The sequence below is a fragment of the Manacus candei genome, unplaced genomic scaffold, assembly GCF_025592945.1.
Source record: "Manacus candei isolate 608988 ecotype Guabito, Panama unplaced genomic scaffold, ASM2559294v1 h1tg000044l, whole genome shotgun sequence".
In the NCBI taxonomy this organism is placed as follows: Eukaryota; Metazoa; Chordata; class Aves; order Passeriformes; family Pipridae; genus Manacus; species Manacus candei.
In genome coordinates, this window is record NW_026138092.1 from 1,855,796 (window position 1) to 1,881,331 (window position 25,536).

General features: G+C 36.3%; 1 long non-coding RNA gene across 1 annotated transcript in view; it reads right to left on the reverse strand.

Moving 5' to 3' along the window:
* LOC127474798 (uncharacterized) overlaps nt 1-25,536 on the reverse strand; it is a 652,309-nt gene that overhangs the window by 174,801 nt on the left and 451,972 nt on the right. The window contains exon 2 of the long non-coding RNA XR_007905983.1: nt 16,125-16,717. This is a non-coding gene — a long non-coding RNA (uncharacterized LOC127474798). The remainder of the gene's footprint in view (nt 1-16,124; nt 16,718-25,536) is intronic.

Here is a 25,536-nt window from a genome sequence, read left to right on the forward strand (position 1 = left end):
GCAAGGCTGCAAAAACGATCAAGGGACTGCAGAGCCTGTTTTTGCAAGATTTTTAGAGTCAGAATCGTTTTGCTGAGCAAAACAACTCAGGTCTGCAAGCACATGTGACTGCTACCTGAAAAAACACACTGGAGGAGTAAATTTGGAGCAGGGATATCGTAAGCTAAAGGACATGCTGTCACTAGGAAAAAAATGAGGATGGTTGGAAATGTATTTAACTGGAAATGAGACAGTTTTAAATTATTAGAATGATGTGTTTGTGGAACTGCCTCCCAGAAGAAGGAGCACAAAAGCCAGAACTCAGGAACGAGACGCCTCAATAGTTATGGAGTTAATTATTTATTCTTATCAGTATTTCCAAGTGTCATTATCAATTCTTGTACTCACTGTGTGCTTTGAATGAAGAATCTACGCTCGTCACGGAAATGACACAGAAATATCATTTTCAAGAGGTTATTTGTCATGTCTGGGATTCCTGGATACAAACAGCCTTCTGAAAACTCAAACCTGAACTATGGGCAAGACATGCTCTGCATCTTCTTGCCTGTTGTACTATAACATCTGAGCAACCTGGTCTGGTGGAAGGTGTCCCTGTCCACAGCAGAGGGTTGGAACCAGAGGATCTTTAAGATCCCTTTGAAGCCCAGCCATCCTGTGATTTTTGACAGACTCAAGAGCTTCCTTTCACGTTTGTAAATTGAAGAATGTTTCAAAGAGTTGGTCCCTTCAGCACTCTGAGCCACAGTGGACCACAAGTTGTTTGCTTGCTTCATACTTTAGTATCTTTTGACAACAGTTTATGCAAGTTATAAACTAACATTACCTATTTTAAAAGGAGGCTCAACAGGACCAAGACAGTGATGTAAGTGAATTACTATGATTAGCAGTATTGAATTACCACATCTGATTTTGAATGATCTTTTATTTCCCTCATTAGCTCTAAACAGCCTTCAGAAACTATCAACAAATACATATATTCTTACATCAGCTCTTCAGAACAGAAATGTGTCTGCACCTGGGCCTTTCTTCTATTGAATATTTATTAATGAGAAAAAAAAGTTGGGGACATAGCTATCAGCTGCAGCTGGCTGAGAAAAATCACCAGAAATCAGTGTTTAAAACTTTGTTTTTTGTTCTTGCAAGTAGTCAAGCATCACCAGTGTGCTTCTCCATTTCTTAGTGCTCAGCCTATGGGTAAATATACTCCATTTTCTCTTTTAAAGCAAACTTTACTTTAAAGGAGTTAGAGCTTTACAGATTTCTTTTATTCTTTTCCAATTGATTAGAGAAGAATATGTCCCTTCAGGAACACAAGGGTGCATTTTAATTTTACTTCACACCTTTAGGCACCAGTGAAAATCTCAGATTTATAAAGAAACAGAAAATAGTTGCAGGTGAGCTGTATGTTTCAAAGTGTAATTCCAATAGAGTCTGTCCTTTGGGCAGGCAGCTATATGTTGGATATTGCCTTTAAATCCTGACCAGACAGAGAACTTAAATCATTACACTTATTTAATCCTTTCCCTATTTAGCAAAGCTTTCAAGCACATGCTTTGCTCAAGAAAGGTTCAGGCTTTGATAGAAATCCAGCAGAAAACATATCATAAATGAAAATACATTAAAATATAATAACTTGAAAGAATTAGAGCGTTACATTTGAAAGACATCCATTCAGATAGGATTAATGCAAGAAATACCAACTCAAAAAAGAAGTTTGCAAAGGTTTTTCAAAGATACGATCTCTGGAATTTTTAAAAAAGTTCCATAATTCTGGGCCTATGTTCTCTTATCCCCAGCTGTAAATAAACTTTAATAAAAAAAGTAAGTGTCAATAATCTGAAAGGCATTTTTTAACCTGTCTCCTGCACAACCCTGACGTGTTCAGGAATGATCTGCCTCAGATGGAACTCAGTTGATCAGGGTCATTCACAGATAAACATATTGCAGAGGATTTTTTTCCCCCCTCTATCTCAGTTTGAAATTCTTATCCTATAATGGTGTGTCCTTGCAGAAAATGCTTTTGACTCCCAACTTTTTATTTCTGGTAGTACAGTTTTACTGTAAACTTTCTATTCGAAACATATATGACTATCTTCTTTCACTTACATGTACAAGTATTGGTGTACAAATTAGGATTTATTTAGGACAAAGAAGACTTTAAAGATCACTTCATAAAGAATTTTAAAGGGTTTTGAAACTTAATTTGCCTCAAAGTTGCTTTTATCCCGTTTCATTTTAGTGATAGAAATTATGTTCTACGAGTATTGCCATCCTTCCCAAAAGAAATGAGCCATCTATGATCATAGTATGCCTTCTTCTCATTTGTTCCAGGAGGGAATTTTGTGTTTGACTGGTCCTTTCTTTAGGTAAGTCTTTATAAAGATGAAAAGAAATTGAAAGCTGCCATTGCCTCTCGGAGTTGATTTTGAAGACTAATGACCTGCACTGAAGGAACAGGAGAATGCTGTTGCCCTGTGAAAATTCCCAGAACAATCTGGATGATCTCAGAAGCTGCTCAGTTGAGAAATTATGAAAGTTTCTGATTTCTAAAGACTTCAAGTGTTTTAACGACTACTCAGGAATCCCAAGAACTTGCAAATCCAGCGTTCGCAGGGTTCCTTTGCCTTTAGTTATTCACAAATAATGTTTAAGATAGAAAGAGCGAATAAAAATTAAAAAATCTGGCAACATTCATCTAGTTCTCTCCAGAAAGCAGACACAGGTGTAAGATCTGAAAGGTTTTGTCTGCGCCTCTGTCCCCTTCTGCCATTGTGGGGTCCCTGTCAGCTCTTCACCCAGCTCTGGGCACAGGCATTGCTCAGTCGTGCCATGGTAAGAATACCTCAAGTTGGAACACAGAGTTCTTCCTTTTTCCACTTGTTTTCTATGTTCAGCTTTACTACAATTTTATTTTTTTTCCTTTCTCTTAAAAAACTTCAGTGATCTGGTTGGAATGAACTTCTCCCAAACAAAATAGACTTTTTTTTTTTTTATTTTGTCACGGAAAGTACTTTGATTTTTCAAAGTTACAGCGATCCTCTAGAAAGCCATGGCCAACCTTTCCCAAAGTGTTGTGATGTAGCAAGAGAAGCTCTGAATGTTGCAGTTTCCCATAAGACTGCCAGGAAGACAAGAGTTGTCACAGACCACATCTTGGATTCCCTGCAACCGCATTTTAAAGCTTTTAAAGTTTCATTTTCTCTTTAAAATGCTTCTCTGAACATTACCTATGCCCAGAGGAACAGTTTAAAAATGAAAAACAGGTTTTTAGAGCTTCAATTGCAGTCACAGGGGACTGTATATTCTTCCATTGTTGCTTTGCTCTGGTATTATGCCTCTATTAGCTCAAAATATAAAGACCTGATAATGCAGCCCCCTTTGGAATGCCTCAGATTAACAATGAGAGTTGCAGCTTGGAGGACCTGCAGTATTATTTATTTGACATCAGCTTCATCAGTTGTATAGAATTTCTCTTTTCCTGCAGGGGGAAAAAAGTCCTCATCAAAACTATTAATATTGTTTTTATTGTATTTAGGCAATTAGAAAAAGTCAGATAAAGTTCTTAAGCGTTCGCTTGTAATTGGGGATGCAGGCTATTGTTATCACCCATCTTTGTCTTAGTTGAATCTCATCCTGTTTTCACTTCTGCCTCTTTTGAGCTTTACAAGAGATGAAAGAAGCCCTCAGCAACTATTTCCAGATCAGTCCCTCATCAAATAATTCAGGTTACATAGGCTTTATCACTGCATGTGCAATCTCCAGAAGGAAATCCTGGGCATTTAGTAGCTCTTCTCTATATGTCAAAGATACTGAGATAACTTATTACAATACTATTAATGTTAGTATGGAGTGCTGGATAATATTTTACCATTACAGGTTAATGACTTAGTGCTTAAAATACACTACCATGTCTGTGCAATGTCTCTCAAAAGCAAGTCAACTTTCAAAAGGTGTATATGTGATAATTCATACTCCTTATTACAGACAGATAATGGTCAGCAAAAAGACAGTTAGTACATCAAAAAGAATTCCAGCATACCAATCCATATATTGAATTCTATATTCTCTAAGAAAATTCATAAACTTAGTTCAAGAGCTGGGGAATGCCTGTTAAGCACTGAAAATATTCTGGTCCTTCAGTCCAAATATCAGTGCTCAAATACTCAACAGACTTTGGTGCAGAATTGTATTTAATTTTCAAAAGAGGTCTGTCACTCTCTGTTTTCCAACAGAAATATGTTCATTGCTTCTGCTACATTTTTTTGGGCTGGATGTTTCATTCATCATCCAAAGTATTCTCAAGGTCTCAAGGGGAAAGAAAAAAAAAAGCTAATTTAGGATACCCCTAAAGCTTGAGTAGTTTTTTGGTAGAAATACAGGCTTGTCATTGTGGATGCATAATAGCCTTGCTGGTAATTATAGCTGACTATGCCAGTGGCTCAGAGTTAGGGAGAATATCCTAATGGCAGCTTCCAGAAAGTCTCTGACCTCAGATTTACCCATTTGATAAGTTATTTTCCTTTAGATTAAAAGATAAAGTAGACAGCTCCCATTCAGACATGTTCAAAAGCTTTCTTTGTCTTTATCTTTGTCCTGAGATAATCCAGAGGGGAACCCTTTGAAAAAGTGAGTGCTCAGTTGGAACATGTGTGTCATGTACCTTATGATGTTCAAGAAGGACTTGGGGATCACAGATTCATTTTCTCTAAAGCCAGAAGGAACCCCTGTGATCACCTAATCTGACCTCTTGTTTAAAGGAAAACACAGAATTTCGCTGAATTAATTCCCATTTGAACAACAGGTTATCTTTAGGAAAAAAAATCTAATATTTATTTAAAGATTTATATTAATGAATTTCTTCACCGTAACTTTTTTTCTAGTTGTTTATTATCTGTGCTATTAAAAAGGTGTCTGTTGTGTCTAGACCAAATATCTAGCTCAAGCTTCCAGAATCTGGCACTGTCTTCAGATCCAGTGTCTTCAATTGTCAATGTTTGGTTTCTTCCATAAATATTTATAAATTCTGGCAAATGTGAGACAAGGAGCTTATTAGAGTCAGTTTTTAAAAAACTATAACATCTGTTTCCCAGTCCTGGAATAGTTTCACAGCATAACCTAAGATGCAAATGATCCCTGGGAATCATTTGGTCTGATCTCACAGCTCAGAGTGAAGGAAATCTGGATCCAATCATCCCAGGTGAGATATGGAGATCTCGGGGGGTGGAGATTCCACACCCACCCAGAACTCCCCTTTCAGGTTTTGACAACCTCCTTCCAAATATTTTTCCTGACATCTTCTCAGCATTTCTCCTGCTGTAATTTGTGTCCATGTGCACTCCTGAGAAGAATCTGGCTTCATCTTCTCCACGGCCTTCCACGGAGCTGAAGACAGTGATAAGATCCTCCTTTAACCCTCTCGGTCAGAGAACAGTCTCTCAAACTTTCTTCCACATAAGATGTGCTCTGTCTTTCTGCTGGAGGCCACAAGTGGATGTGACACTCTAGATGCAGTTTGGCAAGTGTGGAGCAGAGCAGGAGTTCATTTCTCTTCCCCTGCTGGCAGTGCTTTTGCTGATGTGCTGGATTTCTTTGCTGGGGGACACATCACAGACTCATCTTGTCTGCTGGGATCTTCCATGTCCCTTCATCCAGAACTGCTTTCTATGCATTTGGTGTCCAGCAGGTATTTGTTACATGACTTACACTATTCCTGGTGCAGGACTTTGCATTTACCTTTCCAAGGCTCTTCTCAGCCTGTTTCTTCAGACTGTTGAGGTCCCTCTTCACAGCAGCCTTGCCCTCCAAGCATCTCAGTCACAGTCTCTGCTTGCTGAGGGTGCATTTTGTGTCATCTTTATCAAAGACACTAAATAATATCTACCTCATCTATTTACCACAGTAAACCAGCATTTACATGTGTTTTCTCTGCACTGTTTGTGAACTACATGATTCTTCTATAATGGAGGATGCTGACAATAAAAAGAGGTAAGATTAGTGCAAATAACTGTCTATGCTGAATGCTGATCAAGAATATCACTTATATATGTACTATAATTGCCTTTTGTTGTGTGAAATATACTTATTTCTCATAATGCCAATCCTTTTTCATGGTTAATAGTTCTTGGATAGTTACTCTTTCTGTAAAATACGCTTTTTTTGTTATATGTGCCATTATTAAAATGTGCATTATCTTTTTTACACTCGGTTTCAAAAGCTGAGAGAATCACACAGTATCAGCAGCCTCTTTTTTTCATCATTTAAAATGTCTCTTGGCCTTTGGATCATTCGTAGGAGGTTTTTATATATTTTTTTCCATTTCATTGATCAAATGTTTCAATAGCAGTGCTATGGATCTTACTAGAAGTATTTAATGATGCTCATGGTCTCACAGAAACATCTAAATGTGTTTAGGCTGTACCTCTTTATCAAAGTGACAGATAGAACCAAGGCTTATAAATGACCACATGCATTACATCATCAGTACTTTCTTTCAGACATTTCTCATTTCATCAGAGCCTTCTGCCTTTCTTCACTCTCAAGAGTGTATCTTAGAATACTTTCCAATTATATTATTAATTGGCTTTGGAAGACAGGAAAAGGAAGTTATCTATTAGGTTAGGAAAATAAAATTAGCCAGTTTACAGATCCATCCAGTCATGTATCATGGAGAGAGCACGCAGTGACTAAGCACTTGTGACACTGGAAAACACCAGAACTACCATCCCTTTCCTTGTGATTCCCTCAGTCAGCACATTCCACACCTTCACTGGGTTATTGTGAACAGTCAGGTGACAACAACGGGGGGAAAAGCTCAGCTCAGTTTCTAATGAACTATCAGACTTCTGGGAGAATATAATTTTGATTATCACTGTGTATTGTCCCACAATCTGGATTTTTTTAAAAAAAAAAATCCTATGCAGGATTTTATATGGATGCAGCCAAACATTTGTCCTGAATCAGAACACTCCTTTTTGTGACCAGGATGCTACAAAATCTTGTTATCATAAAGCTTCTTTGGTCACCATGAATTCTCAACACACATGAAATGCAGCTGAGAACTGCAGAGCACATTTTACACGTGATGGGAACCTTGGCCTTTTGGAGGACATTCCTGAAGGCAACTCTACTTTTTTATTATTAAGAAGCACTCTTTAAACACACAGAGCATTCAGCAAATGTCACAGCAGCAGGTAGGATGTGGCTATTTACCAACTATTGCTTAGGCTGATTTCCAATGTGCTACATATCAGGCTTTTATGCTTTAGCATAAAGTGTGCTCAGTGCCACCAGGAATGATTTTTTTAATTCATCATAGCAAATACCTGCCCAACCACATAAATATTCTCCTCCTCCTGGAGGCAAATCACCCTGCTCCAATGAAAAAGAAATCTTCTTTAATTTCAGCAGTGTTAATAATAGAACAATTCTGAAAGAAAATTCAGAATGTTTTTTCACAGACTACCCATTTCAACAGCATACATCACATATATATATATATATATGTATATACAACATTAAGAACAATCTAAGAATAGAACTGGCAATCAGGAATAAAGAATTTTGTAGCTGTTTCTTTATTGACATTTCTTCTGCAGTTGCTGCATCTACTGTGGCTTTCTCAAACAATGATACAATTTGTTCACTGAGGCATGTTTAATTCTGTGTAGAGCACTGAGCAAATATAAATACGGGTATTTGTGTAATGTTTTGATGATTAAAAAAACCCTCTTGTTCTTGATGTGCAAAAATCATATAAGGTGTTCTAAAATAGTTTTAATTGGAGAATGCTTTTACAGATTCAGAGGTATTGCCATATTTGAGTTTCATAATTAACTTGTATAGAGGAGTCCATATGGCAAATGAGCAATATTTAATAAAAATAACTGGTTTGACAGAGAAAGGAGTGATGTTATTGTGGAGAGATTTGTGCATTACATAATTCATGATTTTTATAGAAGACATAGAGTTATGCCTAGAAACTGGTTTTTTGTTTAGATTCTAACCAAGGTATGCCAGAGTTACAGTAATGAATAATGCAGATAACATGGTGCCCTCGGTGAACTATAGAGCAGAAAAAACAGCTGACTATCAGAAAGAGCTCATTAGAAAAAAAAAAAAAAAAAAAGATAAATGTGAGCAAAGCACATTACCTTGATGGAGAAACAGAAAAGACAGATTCGACTTCACGACTAATTTGTAAAAACAAGCTTGCAAAATTTCTAGTTCCTAAAGCCTTTAGGCAAACTCAGACCTAATTAAATATAAAATGATCCCTGTTCCGTACTTTTCAGATGAAATGGGAAGATATTTCATCATGAAAGTTTATGTAATGCAAATGTGGGCCATCAGCAGTATGGAACTTCTAAAAATGAAACCATGTCTGAGAAAGACACAATGAGTCTGACTCATTATAGCATCCCTGTTTGCAACTCCAGGATGTAGTTAAGATGGTGTCAGCACTTTTATTATATAACCTATTTTTGGTTGTTTATTACTTAGCTATGAATATTTACTTCAGGCTAAATCTGAGTGCACAAGGTTTCAGGTATTGTATTTTTTTTTTTAATAAGTTCGACTATTTTAAACTTTGACTAATGTATTTGCAATTGGACAAATCTCTTTTCTGTGAAAGGTGCTGAATTTACAATCTCCTCTTAATATCCAGAACGTTTAAAGCGTTATTGATAAAGTCATTCTGCACCATCAAATGTTTTCAGCTCGTAGCTCTCCAAATTTTTTAAAAATCAATCACAAGATCTGTTCAAGCCTTGTCAAAAAGGAAAACAGTGGTGGCTGAAATTAATAAGCAAATAATGAAACCAAAAACCTTACTTTAGAACTAAAAGTATGCATAGAGCTACAACCTTTACTTGAAAACTAAAAGTATGCATAGAGCTACAACTTAAAATTAATTAGCTCATGCTCTAAGTAAACTCACACCTTAATATATCCTGTGGCAACTAGTTTTGAGTCTGTTTCCTAATTTTTCTCTAGTTGGTACTGCACAGTCTTTCTGTATGTCTACAAACTATGAAAATCTATAAAATATTTCACCAATGAGTCACCTGAGTAAACCCCCAAAAGGCTGTAAAAATGTTGGTAATTTAGAAATGGTAGATCATCTTCCCTCTAGCCCAGTGACAAGGAAAATCTTCATGTTAGACACCAAAAAAGATTTGCATTGGAGGCACATCTTTGGTGTTTTCAGTGTTTTAACCCCTCCCAGGCCCTTTGTCTTGTTTTCAGATAACTTCTGGGGACCACTCAAAACACTTGTAGTAATTTAAAAGTGGTGTCCCAGGCACGGTGCTACAAACACCAAAGGCTTTCTTGCCAATCCAACCAACATCACTTAAGTGTGTATCATCTGACAGATATTTATCTTATGCTTGCTTTCCACTTAGCTCTGCAAAAAATTGATTTAAAGGTTGATTCACAATCTGCACAGAACAGAAATGATAGCCATTATATATGCAGTAATAGGTCACTTATGCAGCCCTCAGCACTACAATCTGTTTTGCCAGGTGAATGAGTGATGAGCAAGATGTCACATCCTTCTCAAAAAAGTATATTTAGGTCATTAACTTGTCTGACATAGCATTAGTGGCTTTGAAGTCCTATTTATAATGGTAAGCACATAGAAATCACTGGGGTTTTATACTGGTGAAAGACAGTCTAAACTTTAGATTTTGGTCCCAATTAATAATACTATTAATACAGATATTTCTAAACCAGCTACTGTCTTTCCCAACCTATACAATTATGAGTCAACGCAAATATTACCCAATTCATACATACTGTAAGTCCAAGCTAAAGGAAATGCAATACTGTATTTTCTGTTCTAAGGCACGTTCATTAATTTCAGGTTTATTTATAAATCCTCAGGTAACCTTTTCTCCTTTCTCTTTCTTTGTGGTTGCAAAGGGGAAAAAGCCAAACAGAACCTCCCACCAAACAGTTTTTACCAGGATCCATTATTCCTGTGACTCCCTTCCCTTCCTTAGCTGACTCCTTTGATTAGTTTGGACACCTGACTGGAAGACTGATGCTTCCCAGGCACATTGCTTGCAGTAGATCCCTATCTTTGAGGAGTAATTTCAGTCTCATTTTCAGGAAAATAAAGGTTTTGAAGGACTCCTTTACGGCATTAGAATCTAAATTTCTGCTCCCATTTTTATTGACACGGTGACAACTACACTGAGGATCATCCCACCCAAGACATAATTTAATTTTTTTAAAAATTTTTACTTCTGCAAAATTTTAATTGAACATGTTTATGTCATGATTTTTATTTTAGCTGTAATAAAAGCTTAGCTCTTAGACTGAGATCTGCACATTTGGCAAAGAAATTTAACTGCACCCTAGAACAGCCTGTTAACAGGTTAAAAATAGAATTGTCCTCGAGGAGAACCAGCCTCCCTCATAATGGTTTGATGCCACTGTAATAACAGGGAGTTCACAGAATTAGATGACTAAGAATTCTGAGAGTCCTTTTGCAAAAGAAGACCCATAATTGGAATTTAATCCTAAGACTTTGATGTCTGTATCTTGGCTGCATCTTGCCTGTGCTGCATCTTTGAATTTTCTGGCTTCTGTCACTGTTACACTTTGCATCACAATGTAATAGAGAAGGTTTCTTCTTTTTGTTCTTTTTGTTGTTCATATTATGTAATTGACCTATTTCCATGTAATTTACTCGGGAAAACTCAAAGTGCCTTCCTTTCTGCATTATAAATGTTTCTGATTTGCAATTCATTAAACATTTCCCTTAGCAGATATGTCCCTAAAGGGTGGGCAAATTCCAGGGAAGGCTGAGCAAAAAGCCTCAAATGCAGCATGTTTAAAAACTGTGTAAAATGGGTTGAGGAAGGATTAGCTGGTGTTATTAATCCATATGTTATGTGACACTGAAAATGTTACAAAATTCTTGAAAGATACAAACAATAGGACAAAATGTAAGAGCAAATTTATACATGTAAAATCAAGCTTGCAATACCTCTGTTTCTATCATTCTGAATACTCCCTTATAAACAAAGTTTGCAGGCCTTTTGAGCCTTGAAAGAAAACTGAGATATACCTTTGGCTAATTCTAAAATGTTAAAGAAGTATTCCTGATTATGTTATTTTCCTGTTCTTATCATCAACTCCCCAAGTTGTATAATAAATACAAAAGTGCTCTCTAACATACCTGTATAAATAAAAATAGACAGAAATTATCTCTATTTCTTCATCCCTGAAGGTGTTTAAAAAGATGTGTAGGACACTTTGGAACATGGTTTAGTGATGGATTAAAGGGTTGGACTTTATGATCTCAAAGGTCTTTTCCAACCTAATCAATTCTATGTAAGAATTCTATGTATCAATTCTATGTATTCATTATTTTGTAAGATAATGAATACAAAGGTTTATGTAGGAAAAATATCTGCAGGCAGGGGTGTAACTGTTCTTTTATAAATGGTCAAAGCAAGGGAGTAGAATCATGTAAGATTTAGTAACAAATTTATCATTCCTGAATGACTACATTCTACAGGGGCTGTGCATAGGGTTGAAATTTTCACCTTTGTCTTTCCCTAAAGCCACACAAGGAATGTGGTAAGTGTGGAAGTGTTTAGATGTACTATTATTCTCTGGAAGTTTTTTCAAAGAACAATCTTTGGCATCATAATACCACCCGTAAGTAAACTTCGTTCCAATAGAACTGCATGTTTAAATCACATTAATTAATTGTTTTCACAACTGTAACTGTTGTACTCACTCCAGATTTTAAGAAATGGAGATAAGGTTGATTTCTCAAGAAAATTTCTGACTGTAACCTCAATCCAACACCTGAGCTTTTTCAGCAAATAACAAATAACATTTTTCTCATGCTGATGGCCACAAAAATAGCAGGGAATAAAAAAGCTGTTCAAACCTTTTCCCCATCCTTAGGTAGCTCTGGAAGTCCCCTATAGGCTAAGATTCATAAGGTTATTTCATCCTTAGCAGGCAAGGAGTAAGATAATTGGTTTGTCTGGCTGTGTATCCGTTTCAAAAGCATCAAAACAATATATGCAATAGAATCTGAGGGGGGGGGAAAATCACATTGTAAAATGATAGATGATAATATGCCCACCAGGTAAACTTTTTATATGACAGGGTTAGGGATCAAGGTTATAGCTAATAATGTATTGCAGAAGACTGTAATTGTCTGGGATATTTTCTGATTATGTTCTTATTTCTAAAATAGTATTTTGATGTACTGCAGCTCGTCTTGGGCTCTGCTAGGTATTAATAGAAACATGTCCTTTAGTATAAGTATTCTGCTCCACATAGGAAGAGTATATTGTTCAAAATAAGAAGATATGTTTCATTTTATAATTGGTGGAAAACTCTTGAGAAATAGTTGTTCATTCTGGAAGGTGCTGTAGAGAATAAATTGCCTCTCCTGCTTCAAAAATCTACCAAGTCTTATCTTTTTGATTCAAGGTTTTCCTCAAAAAGTACATTTAGAGACTAGAAGACAAGAAATTTCTTTTCCTATCTTTTATGTAGTAAGTAAAATATTAAAGGAAATGACATCAAAGATCTAATACTGTGGATTTTGTTTTGGTTTAGTTTGGCAGTGAACCTATTAATGCCCATTCTCTTAGACTCACACTTTTTTTTCTTTCTTTTTTCTTTTAGTAAAGTTGAGTAAAAATAAATTCCCTCTGAACTAAATCCCAGCAAATCTAATCAAAGGCAGTCACTTCACTGAGGGGAAGCAGGGGGTGGGGAGGAACTAAATTACAACTTTCTAAGAGATCCTAAAAAGCAAAATGGAAAAAAGCCATAGTCAATATAATAAATCATAACATCATAGAGAGCTTATCTGGAGGGAGTTAAGGAGTGTTGATTAAGGAGGTGTTGCTGTTAAGGTTGTAATCAGGCAGCCATTTCAAGCCTCACTTTCACAGCCTGCTAACGTGCAGGAATAACATTTATTTTGTGAACAGTTATGTGACTGATGTCAGAGACAGACGAGAAAGGGATTTTCCCCCCCTCTTATTTCAGCTGTAGAATAACAACAAGTAGAGCAAAGGCTTTATGAGTCATAAAATCAGATGCATTTTACGAGTTTTCTCCAGAATGAAAGCTACCTTTTCCAAATATGCAAATTAACATCTGTATAAGCAGAACCTGGAAAAAGTAAAATGGACTCTTTACATGCTCATATCAATATCTATGTGTGTACATATTCATGTGAATATGAGAGCTTAATCTACTGCTGGATGGGAAGGCCTTGTTCTCCCCTCACACTGTGTAAGTTGAGAATAATTCTGCTGAATTCATAGACACAGATTGGCTGTCAAAGTGGTATCTCAGAGAATACAATCAAAAGGCACTGCTACATGTTGCATGCCTAGTATTTGCACTGTTTAAATAAAAATCTATCTGATTTTCATCTGATTTTACTCTTTTACGTAGCTTGAATATTGTGTATTAATATATAGAATGACACTGGCCCATACACCTGTATAAGAATTGAATGGGGTAAAAAAAAATCCTGTTTTTCCTCTAGCAAACTTGTGTGTATATGGGCAAATCCAAGTTCAATGTGTTGCAATTCACTGCTTGAATTAAGTATATGCCAAACAGGGTCTGCCAATGGAGCTCCCAGTACCCACACTCAATGTTCTTTTTTTACAACTCTGATTTAGGATCTCTTTTGGAAGATGGAAATGGAGGGGTGAAGATGGAATAATAGCAAAAAAAGAAAACTCTCTTTCCAGTCTAATCATTCCGACTAAGCCTGCTATAGATTTTTGCCTAATAAAATAAGAGATCAAAAAGAGTAAAGCTTCAATTGCACACATTCAGTCCAAATTACTCAAATAAAAATGAAAAGAATCGTCAACAATGATCTAGAAAGACAAAATGTAAGCAAACACCTAATGAGAAATCAGATACTCTTCAACTTTATGACTGAAAGACATAGTGAATGAAGAGGCAAGCCCAGCATATGTAAAAGTTTTGATTAAAAAAACATGGTTTCAAAAACCACTCAAAAAATGCATTACTGTACTTCCTAAGAATAAGAAGAAACAGAGTAAGAAAAATGCTCAAAAGTGGTGTAATTGAACAGTAACTGGACATTCAACATATACAGCTGTGACTGTGGCACAGTCTAATGAAGATTTGGTATCATTAACTAAAGGAAAAAGTTCCAAGTGTCCATGCACTCACACACAAGTATAACAGAGTATTTTTTACTGTTTTTTTTTTTTTCATTTAGTACATGGGTGGCAGCAGATTAAAGAAGCCCAAGAATACAAAGAGAAATTTGCTGTCATTTCTGCAAATACTTTTAAATTCATGGGAACCCATAAATTGGCAGTATAAATCTAACATAATTTTTTAAAAAAAGAAAAAAAGAGAAAGGAAATCTTTATATGTTCTTTGTCTACTCCATCCTTTCATTTTCCCTAAATGGGAAAGAAACAGGTTTTTTAACCCAAAGCAATGCCACCAAAGCTATAACTTCTAGCTGAAGTTGCCTGATATCTGGCCAGTGTGAAGCAGGAGTCAGTTTGGGTCTATCTGTGCCTTCTCATGTGAGCAGGGTTTAAATTATGGTTGGGAGTCTTAGATAGCACTGGAAATTATTCTGTAAATATACAAAATTAAATGCCCCTTTAAAAGTGCTCCAATTGAAAGCAGTGAGTACAATTTTATGTATGAAACTTAAATGATGATGTTTACAAACTCAAGAGGATATCACATAGGTTTGAAAAAAAAGGTCTTATCTTCTAAACCCTCCCAAACTTATTTGAAAATTTATGGAAAAGACCATTTAAAAAGTAATTCCCAGAAAACGGAATTACTGCAAAGTTCAGAAAAGGCTTTTTATTCAGGGATACCTTCCAGCTGGGCCCAGAACAGCCAGACAGTTGAGATACTGTGATGAGAACAGAAGACAAGCTCACACTGCCAGTGACTCCCCAGATCAAGGGCACTTCTTGGCAAATTGCTTTGCACGTAACCCTACAATGATTTCACATTTCCCCACCCAGCAATGTTTACCTGACATACCTTAACGATTTTTGACGTCTTTATATATAGTCCATTTAGGAAAAAAAGCCCTTTGGTCTCCTCAGGGGAAGTTCATGCCTATGTGGAAACCTACTTGAGGACTTCATAAAGCACACTGGCTTTTAGGGGCCTGTCATGCAAAAGTGTAAAGTGACCTCAGCTCATGGAAATGAGAGTGCAGCTTGTGCAGTTGCACTGCTGAATGCATAATTATTTGGCCTAAAAACATTCAGAACTTAGCTCCACAGGATCTGCACCGAGAGGATAATTGAATTATAAAGACTAACATGGTCATGAAATAATGTGTATTAAAATTGGATTACACGTTCGCTACCTTTTTGCACAGAAGAGGATAAAACATACTGACAGTTCTGAAAGTATGAAGACTATAGTGGAGCTGATCAGAATAACACAACTTTCCATCTCTTAAATTTATCATACAGAGTAGGAGAATAGAGACCAGAACTTCTGGGCTCCAGAACCTTTGGAGTTGCTTACTGTTGCTGTATTGAGCAGCAGAGTAATGAGGGAGTGTTATCTGCAATGACTTGACTGAAGATCTATTAGCTATTACTTTTCTGAGTATTAAAAAAGCACAAGTTCTTACCTACATAATTCCTGGAGTTGGGTAATCGATAATGAATTTAACAGCATTTAATTTATTTTCGTCCCTTTTCCATTCAGCATTCAAATTTTCAACTTTCACTCTGCAGAATGATAAAGGTTAGAATTTTTTCCCTTAATATAATTGAAGACACTACAATCAAAGTGCTGATAATTGTACATAATTAGGTGTTGGAGGCAAACTGCGAGGAGAAGGTTAAGCACTTCGAGAGGAGGCAACGGAATGTGAGACTGGCAATTCCTCTCCAAGTGCCCTGGAGAAGGGTCATCCCAATCTTTGCACTCTTGCATGGCCAGAAAATGCCCTTTTGGTGTGTTCCAAAAAGAGAAGGGAACGCTGTTCTGAAAGGCTGAACACAAAGATTCCAAATTGTTGCCTTCTTCTTTCTTCCAATTGTTTTGTGCAGACAGAATCAGAGAATCCCAGAATCAGTTGGGTTGGAAGGGACCTCTGAGATCATCCAGTCCAACCCTTGATCCAACCCTGCTGTGGTTCCCAGCCCATGGCACTGATGCCACATCCAGTCTGTCCTTAAACACCTCCAGGGACGGAGAATCCCCCACTTCCCTGGGCAGCCCATTCCAATGGCTGAGCACCCTCTCTGGAAAGAAATTCTTCCTAATATCCAACCTAAACCTCCCCTGGCACAGCTGAAGACCCAGCCCTCTTGTCTTGCTGAGAGTTGCCTGGGAAAAGAGACCAACCCCCCCCCTGGCTCCCCCCTCCTGTCAGGGAGTTGCAGAGAGTGAGGAGGTCTCCCCTGAGCCTCTTCTTCTCCAGGCTGAGCCCCCCCAGCTCCCTCAGCCTCTCCTCACAGCACTTGTGCTCCAGTCCCTTCCCCAGCCTTGTTGCTCTTCCCTGGACCTGCTCCAGCCCCTCCATGTCCTTCCTGAGCTGAGGGGCCAGAACTGGACACAGCACTCCAGGGGTGGCCTCACCAGTGCTGAGTCCAGGGGCAGAATCACTTCCCTGGACCTGTTGGCCACACTGTTCCTGAGCCAGGCCAGGATCCATTGGCCTTCTTGGCCACCTGGGCACACTCTGGCTCATGTTCAGCTCCCTGTCCATCCACACTCCCAGCTCCCTTCCTGCCTGGCTGCTCTCCAGCCCCTCTGGCCCCAGCCTGTAGCACTGCAGGGGGTTGTTGTGGCCAAAGTGCAGGGAACAGAACTCTGCCTGGGAAGCCTCCAGTGTGAGGCAGAGATTTTGTGCTCCTGTTTAAATCAGAGTATTTAATATGTGGACATGTGTTTGGCACTGCTCAATTACAGGAGCTCCACATATTTTCATGGTTTGATGCCTCAGAATAGAGTATCTCTTAAAGGACTTCCTGAGCGTGGCTAATTCCTTGCTGAATCAGCCAGACTGGTGGAGACTCAATTTTTACAGCTGTCTCAGCCTTTCATTCTAGAAAAGCTTCAAAATACTTAGCAGTGAATCAAACTCTATGGGAACTTATTGGTAGGATTTTGCTGAAACGATAGAGTGGCTACAGCAGTAATTCCCATTTCCATAGCAAAATTGTGTTCTACTTATCCAGCTATTTCAAAAACGGTATTGGAGGAGATTCATTTTGTCAATTCACATTTTCATCTCTAAGGCCTTCTATTTTTTAAAACCTGGCGTATTTTAAAAGACAATTACAATGTTAAAATATGTAATTTTTATTTATCAGCAATACCAAACCGAAAAATAATAATTTTCCATTTATTCAGATTGAAACTGTAATCCTGTTTGGGGTTTATTTTTTTCCTTACTTCGGCCCTTAGCACAAGGTAAAAATTCTATCCTTTTGAAGGTGGAGAGCCTTACAATTAAAAACCCAAACAAAAGAAAAACCCAAACAAACAAATAAACAAACCAAGAGTGTCAGGGGAAGTTCAAATTTTTGCTTTCATTTAACATGCTTCTCAGTAGAAAAGCCAGTTTCTCAGCTGCTCATGTTGTACAGCTCTTATTCACAGAACATCCTAACGAGAATAATTGCATCAATAAGTAAATATAGTATTTATACCTTCCATCTAGGGAAACCATTGCGGAAGCAGAAGCAAAGCAATTGCTCCTCTCTGAATTCCTTTTCTGGGAATTAATTTTTAAATATAATCCTCTATATGGGAGGATTCCACCACCTAAATTCTCAGCTGCATCTTTCAGGTAATTTTTTTTAAAAAAAATTATCTAATCAGAACCATAAACTCAAACAATAATGGACTGCTAAAGTTACTTGAAATCTGAACTTTGTGTCCATGGATTTCCTTCATAAACCTCTAGGAAGAGGTGGAGGAGTTGACTACTGCAAAAGTGCGATGGGAATCTTCTGTTTGCCATTTTTATTGGTATCTTGTCACTGGCTGGTGGATTTGTATGGAATCTCTGCAGGACAAGAATCTCAGTTGTGTCTTGGGAAGTAAAAAGGTACTAAACTTGGCTTGGTGCAAGAATTCAATACCAGTCTGGACAGGCTGTCTCTTTTAGGGTGCAGGAAATAAAAGCTACCTTCATGAACATTGTTGTTATTTATTATTTTGGGCCAATTTTTTAATAGGTGAACTTGATAATTTCATTTGATTATTTGATCACCTGTCTAGACCTTATAATATATCTTCCTTATCATAATAGATGCTTCTATTTGTACCCTGGTAATATTAATTAGATATACAGCAAAATGAGATATTATCTCACAACTGCTTGATTTATCTTTATCTGTGTGTTGCAATCTCAAAGCATTTTCTCAGAAAAATACCAAATTAGACTTAAAACTCTTAGTCTTTTAAGCTTCAGAAGGATGGCAATTGGATGTCTTTCTGTCCTGTGAATTTACTCAGTCATCAGGATGAATTGTGAACATGCAACATCACTCAGGAATTGGGCTGAGCATATGAGGATTCGAGTTAGTACAATAAAGTACAATAAAGAATTTCCTGAATTTAAAAATTTTTGTAACGTATCCTTTTGAGAACAGTATTTTAAAACCCAAGCTTCCATTTCTATTCTTGTAATTTCGACACTTTTATGGTAACTATCACCTCTAATTATCAGGGAACTCCCACTAGTCCTGCACTTGGATATCAGAGTGACTCCAGGGGCAGCAGCTCAAACCCAATTAGCAACTCAACTAAAAGTACTACAAACTAGACTGGTTTTTTTAGATGAAAGTCAAAGGAGAACAACACCCAAAATTCTTATAAACAGCAATCTTAAATCCCTGTGCATGTTGCTGTCAACTTCCTGAAATATAATATTTGAATGTGAGAATATATGTGTATTATTAAGGCAATGGGTTTGTAACTTCTATTACCCTTCCCTTGCTTTCCCAGGACTCTGTAAACTTGTGCCTGGCTCTGAACAACTCACACTTTGATATTCATACTCCAGCTTTACCTCCTCCAACTGTTTCTAGAAAGTGCACTCGATAATTTTTGTTGCCAGAACCGTAATGACCCTCAGTTCTTTCCAGACTCTTTCAGGGTGTTAATATTTCATTTGCAATCACACTCTGTGAGCTGTAAAAATTTTTATGAATGTGTAGAGAGCAAGAGAATATGTTTCACATTTGGGTTGAGCCATTACACTGGTAGCTCTAAACACAAAACATCCAATGTGAATGAATCTTTCTTTTACCGTGCAGATGCTCGATGCAGACCCCAAAAGCTTAAGTGAGGAGAGTCTTCCATTATCTAAGTGCTCTCATGTCCATGCACTTCAGGTGCTCATGCAGCAGCTCTATTGTTTTGTTGTTGTTAGTTCCCTAACTTGATGACCACTTATGTGATTATGTATTTTATTGAACTGGGACTGCTGAGATCAAAGTCAGGAATAAATGAGTGCTGCTGAATAGGGGTAAGTGCACCCATCTATAGGATTGCTGAAATAATTCAGATTAATCTTTCAAAAAGCAGGACTCACATCTGAGACAGACACCTGTGGATTTGAGAAATCAGGTCTGGTGGCTGATTATAGTGTTTTAAAGAACAGCTTCTTCAACAGCTTTCTGCCTATAAGGTGTGCAAAGCAGCATATTATTTCTCCTGAATGGGCAGCAAGAGCTTTATGCCATGGAAGTTAAACACCTCTCAGAAATGAAAGTATTCATAACTTCTATTTTAGCTTGCTGGGGAACAGCTCAGGAAACCGAATGATCAGCAAGAACTTGGAGGTAATTTTGTCTGTTTTTATTTGCTTGCTTGTATCCGAGACAGCTAAAATATTCTTTTATCTGAAGTATAATTAGGAGGCAACTGCACCACGAACAGCGAAAGCATTTAACTGCTTCAGCAAAAAAAAAGCCAATCTTCAACTTCATTCAGAAAGCTTTTGAATGAAGAAATTGAGGGCTGTAATTTTATTCTTAAAAGAAAGCTTTTCTTTCTAGGATAAGCTACAGAAAACTTTAGTTTGACTCCCACAATTGTGTTGCACACAAAATGTATTTAATAAAGAAGGAGATCAATATTTTACATAGACATTTTCACATTTAAATTCTCTTTTTTCCCTCTGAACACTTGAGAGCCAGCTTTCTTCCTTTCATAATTGTTTTCTCTGATACCTTTAAGTCTCAATTAGTGATACATTTTAGTGTTTCTGCATCTGGCTGACGAAATAGATGCTTTCCTACAAAAGCACTCCACTTATTATTTCACAAAGAAACTCTGATAATTCTACATTATTAAGACTCAAAAGACTCATAAGTAGATCAGTAAAGAGAAATTAATAAATTCAAATGCATTATGTCATAAGAAAAACACTATGCTTCTGACAACTGCTGCCTTATGGAGGTGGAAAAAATGAAAAGAACTGGTATTAAGTTAAAAATAAATCTGGTCAAATCCACTCATTTTACTGAAAAATCAATTTAGGAACAAGGTCATTTTGATAATCAGAATAAGATGATCTGAATGTTATCTTTCCTATTTAATTTCTAATACTGCTTCTATGATCTTGATAGTTTTATTTATTCTGAGGATTAAATTTAAAAAAGAGTGGGATGTACTCAGCTTCATAAGGTACCTGTTTTACTAGCATACAGATAGGCATAGCATTTAAGAAATATCAAAGGTGAAAACTTATTTCGTTCAAAAGCATATGAAACAAATAAGATGATTCTTAATTGTTTGCTCTTGTTTAACACCATGTCACTGTACAGCTCCACTGTCCCAGTTCTCAACACACTAAAAACACAGCAGTGGCTAAATCTGAGCTATGAGACCTAACTATAAAAAAAATAATCTTCTTCCTGTTCCCCTTCAAATCTAAGACTATTTCTGTTTATTGATTTTTTTTTTTATCTCCAATCCTTAGAAATATGTCTGTTCTCTGGACTTTCTGGGCACATGGAGAAGTTGGCAATCATTCCTTTTTTTTCCTTTTTTTCTTTATGAGACATTTAAGAACTGTGCTTGAGTTTTATAAGTGTTTAATAAGTACATATTAAACTTATTCTGCTTTATGGTATTTGTGACAGGAATAAGTTTCTGACACGTCCATAATCAGCAGGTGAATCAGTCTCTTCTCCCTGTAGGTGATGAGCTCAGGGCAATCACAACTGGGATAAGATTCAGGCAACCCAAATTTTATTGATTTGGATATATCCTCTCAGCCAAAATATGTCACATGAACTTAGATGTTCTGCATCAAAATATAGGTGGGAACACTGCATGGTTTAAAGTAAAAAGTGTTACCATATTTTGGACTAATAATTTTCTTTTTAAATTAAAAACCACAACATGAATATTAACTGTGTCGTAATTACATGGTGATTACATATGAGTGAGGGATGTTCTGTGTGCCCTCTGACTAATTCAAGGACAATTTTGGCTCATTTGGCCATCACCCTGCTGGAATATCCCCCTCCTTCCAGAAGAATATTTGTAACTGAGTAAATAAGCTGCCATTGCATGCTGGACTACATGGCACTGACTTCAATGTGCATGGGAAGCATTTATGTTGTATTAGCACAAATCAATATTAGTGGTTTGTTCTGTGACACGAATAGAACCTTAAAAAATTACTTAAAAGCCACTATAAAGCCCGGTGGCAGTTTTGAGTAAACTAATAATGTGAGGTGTGGTTCCTTGTCACATTCTCTTCTTCACCTCTGTTTGGAAAAGGGGTTTTGTTGCTTTTTTCGTTTTCAAACTTGTTCACACAAGCAACATTTTGTCCTTGTAGAACAAGGACTTTTCTACCGAGTTTTTTAATTTATCCTTTTTTTTTTTTTCAGATATGATCTGGAGAAGACAAAGAAACAATACCCCCATTTTTCATAGCCCTATCCCTCCTGTACACAATATATCTTCTCTCAATAAAGACAGAGAAACAAAACAAACAAATAAGAAAATAATCCTACATTTTTCCCATCTTACCAAGAGCATGTAGCCATCCTTGCCTTAAAAAGCAGAGATAAGTTCCATAATTTTTTTCTTAATTCCAAAGAACAGTTCTTCTTGATGTTTGGATGGTAACCATCATCAGATGTGACAGAAACATCCAATGTTTCTTCGTGTGCTCCATCCAAGAAAACTCTAATTAGCTGAATATTTACTAACCACATACTGTTATCCATACACATATTTAAATTTTGCCTACATCTCTTGAATCTCACATCTTCTAGAAATGCATTTGATTAATCTGAAACTCTGTATAGCTGATATTCTTTTTAAATCCTCAAGTACTGAGACAATCTAGTCTTACTTGTATTTGAAATATTGCCATTAAAATTCTGCTAGATACATGATTCTACCAGCAACAAATGTTGGTATGAGAATAGAAAAGTATTGCATATTACCATTTACATGTGTTTTTGAATTTACTTATGAATTCGACCCATACATTTGTGTAAGAACAATCCTATCACGGCAGAATTTGGGCTGAGGTAAATTAGTCTAGAAAATATTTGTTGTTTTATACCCCCAACCAGTTTCCACTAAGTAAATAAAAACTCACATCCTCTCATAAAAAATTTAATTGAATTTTTGAACCTGAATCTGGTATTTAAAAAACATATATAGATACCATCGAGATTAATAACATCCTCAAAGGGAGGAATTTTCTCCAGAAATGGGGATATAGTTTAGTTTATCTTTTTGGTTTTTTCCTAATTTTTACTGCAGATCTATAAAGTTCTGTTTAGAATTCTGTTGTAAATTCTTAAACAAAGATGTGTAATTATAGCAAACCTATAGACACTGCTATAGAATTACTAGAAAGCATTTGATAACAAAGCCAGGGTCTGTGTCTCATTCCAGATGACTGTTTGGTACTATATAAAAGACTGATGGGTCTTAGTTTTTATTTGGGGAGGGGGTGTTTGTTTTGTTTGTTTTAGCTTTTTGGGGGTTGTTTATTTTTTTGTGTGTTTTTTTCTTAATAATTTCAGCACTGTGGAGAACTATGAAATATCTCCCCCTGCTACACTGCAAAATGTAATCTCTGCTGCTCACTGTTTTAAAAGTTTGGAATACTTTTGAGCACTGAAGCTCTTAGAATCTGTAGAAAATGCTGCTTGCCAAAACAGCCCATTCAAGAAAAACCTTGACAAAATAAAGTCTCTGTCTTCTACAAAGGTTTTCATCAGCTGTGTCTTACATTTTAACAGGAACATGTCACTTGAAGATGCTTTCCTGGCTGGAACTTTTTCTGCCACGTTTCCAACAGGGATTAAACTCCATTCTCGGGAAAACATCAGTCCTGTGTTATGATATAGTTCCACATAAACTGATTTTTTATGAATCCCTGAATATTCTTTAAAGTACACCCAAAGTTCAATCTAATCTAGATGGCATCATCAAATTTTTATACCATTACTATAATTACATTTGCACACACAACTCAATTACCAAAGATATGGATCGTTACCTGCACAATTTGATTATGAAATTTAAATCAATATATTTGATATAATTACAGTTAAGGTTACAGTACATTTTGTCACAAACCACATTATACATTACTGTCTTGTTTTATGCATTTTAATAATTCACTTTAATCCGGTATACTTCAATAAAAAGGGATATTTTTCTTCTGGAGTAATTTCACTAAATGGGAGGAGATGGGAAAATATATTGTACATTAGCATCTAAAGCTAAGCATATTATCTCTCCTGCATTTTGTTTTAATAATCTACAGGCACATTGTTGTATTTTGGCAAGAGAGAAATATCATTGTATTATTGTGTGTTCACGGAAGCTGATCCGTAGGAGAAAATTGGTAGAAGGAAATATATGCAAAAATTAAAGCCAAATTGGGTGCTAACACAGAACATGTGCTTTAATGTTCTTGTCCAGGTGCCAATGAGGGTTAGATTCGATTCAAAACTTGAATTTGGACAGTTCTGAACCAGCAAATGTTTGACAGTGAGTGACCCTCCTGTGCACACTAATCCAAGCATGCACATACTCTGGGAAATACAGTCATTTGGGGGAGATGCAGCAGAGAATCTGTTCAGAAAATACAAACAAACATTGCTAAAACAGATTAGAACCAGAAGCAATTTAAGAATATCCATATTTTATAACGACGGAAATTTTCAGTTGAGTTATTCCTACACAATTTCATTTCAAATTACGGTGTTATTTGTCTCTAAGTGTTTCCTTCCCTATGCTGGGACAAAGATGACTATACAGCACCACGAGACTTTTGTATTTTTACTTTTATTTTGTGTCCTGGCATAGTTTCACTCAGGGTGAAATGGTTATTCACTTGCTTCAAAAAAAATATTAAACGTGATTCGTCTTAAAATTCATTTTAAGCACCAAGGTGGTTTTTGTAGCAATGAGTTTTTTCTTTTTCATAGATCAAATTATTAGCAGTAATTTATTGTTAATAAACATTATTAACAAATACAATAGTAATGTATATGCTGTGTTATTTAATATAATAATTCTCTCTAATATTAAAGATCACAACAAATGTTTTCTTGCAACCTCTTGATAGTCTCAGAAAACTGTCCTTTAAATATTCTTTATTTTTTTAGATGACCCCTGCTTTGTTGTCTTAATTAAGGTAACAGATAAGTGGCAGATTGATCAATGAAAGGCCAGATTTTCAAAAAAAAACCCATGTAGCAAAGCCTACTTGAAAGCTTCCTTAGTTATTTTAACACAGCAAGGTTAATATGATCCCTGCTTCGGTTGAAGAACCATAATGTCTTAGAAACACTATTAAACCCTATAATAATATAAAGGACATATGAGTTATAAGTCCTAACTATTTACTTTTTCCCATTGATAATTCGATCCAAATAAGAATTCTGTTCAAGGTGAAGTGCATTGAAAAATTTTCTTTAATTTAGAATTAATGTTATGTCTGTTCTTCCAATCAATAAGTTTGATTTCTTTATTTGATTCTTGACCAAGTATAGGATTTCTCCCTTCTCCAGGAATTTGTTTTCACTTCCAAATAAGTGTTAAATCACTACAATTTTCAAATTTGGACATTAAAAATATGATATGGTCCGTGTAAAAAAAAAAAAAAAAAGATGAATTTGAACAGTTTTCCAATATTGACTCAAAAAGTTTTAGATATCAACTCTTCAATCACTCTGAACCCAGGATTACCCCTTATTTTGATGTTCTGATTTTCCCTAACAGTTTTGGGATTTGAAATTAAATAAAGGAAGTGAATATGTGTGTACATGCCAGAGATGTTTATCATGCTGTATCCTAGTAAAAAGAGAGAGAATTGATATCTTTTAGGTTTTTATCTCAGGCAGATACTGAGCTGCACAATTTATTATTTAAATAACATTTCAGATTTCATAGTGCAAGTTAATGAGCTACTCTACAGGAGGAAAAACTATATTTTTCCTCAGATTTATTAACAGGCTTTCAAATTGAGACCTGCAGAAATGTTCTTTACATTTG